This window comes from Propithecus coquereli, unplaced genomic scaffold (assembly GCF_000956105.1).
Source record: "Propithecus coquereli isolate 6110/MARCELLA unplaced genomic scaffold, Pcoq_1.0 Scaffold3, whole genome shotgun sequence".
NCBI classification, from domain to species: domain Eukaryota; kingdom Metazoa; phylum Chordata; class Mammalia; order Primates; family Indriidae; genus Propithecus; species Propithecus coquereli.
The window spans coordinates 14430196-14431439 of NW_012148618.1; positions in this window are offsets into that span (position 1 = coordinate 14430196).

Here is a 1244-nt window from a genome sequence, read left to right on the forward strand (position 1 = left end):
AACTCCTGAGCTCAAACAATCCGCCCGCCTCTGCTTCCCAGAGAGCTAGGATTACAGGCGTGAGCCACCGCGCCCAGCCTCTTATCCAGCTTTAACAATTATCAACACTCAATCTTATTTCATGTATATTACCACCCACTTCCCCTCAAATGATTATTTCTAAGCAAATTCCAGACATCATATAATTTTATCCATAAATACTTGTATGAGTATTTAAAATATAGACTCTTTTAAACATAAGAACATCGTTAACATACCCACAGAAAATTAACAGTAATTTCTTAATGTTATCAAATATCTAGTGTCCAAATTTCTCCAACTGTCTCATAAATTCTTTTATAATTCCAAATAAGGCTTACACATTGCATTTGGATTACACTCATCTTAAGTCCTTTTTTTTTTTTTCGGGGGGGACCAGTCTCCCTCTGTTGCCCGGGCTAAAGTGCCATGGTATCAGCCTAGCTCACAGCAACCTCAAACTCCTGGGCTCAAGCGATCCTCCTGCCTCAGCCTCCCCAGGAGCTGGGACTACAGGCATGCGCCACCATACCCGGCTAATTTTTTCTATTTTTAGTAGAGACTGGGTCTCACTCTTGCTCAGACTGGTCTCAAACTCCTGAGCTCAAGTAATCCTCCTGCCTCAGCCTCCCAGAGTGCTAGGATTACAGGTGTGAGCCACCGAGTCCAGCCTCTTAAATCTCTTTTAATCTTTAAGTTTTCCCTCTTTATTTCCTGCAATGTGTTTATTTGTTGATGAAACTAGATCATTTGTTCTGAAAAATTTATGACATTATGGATTTTTCTGATTGCGTTCCTCTGGCATCATTTCACATATTTCTTTGTCCTTTTTATTTCCTATAACTGGGCAGTTAGCTATAAAGCCTTGTTCAGATTCATGTTCTTTTTTTTGGCAAGACTACTTCATAAGCGGTAGAATATACTTCCTATAACGACTCATCAGAAGACACAAAGGCTGGGCGCCGTGGCTCACGCCTGTAATCCTAGCACTCTGGGGGCGGGAGAATGGCTTGAGGTCAGGAATTTGAGACCAGCTTGAGCAAGAGCAAGACCCCCTCTCTACTAAAAGAAAAAATATTAGCCAGGCAACTAAAAATAGAAAAAATTAGCTGGGCATGGTGGCACGCGCCTGTAGCCCCATCTACTCAGGAGGCTGAGGCAGGAGGATCGCTTGAGCCCAGGAGTTTGAGGTTGCTGTGAGCTAGGCTGATACCATGGCACTCTAG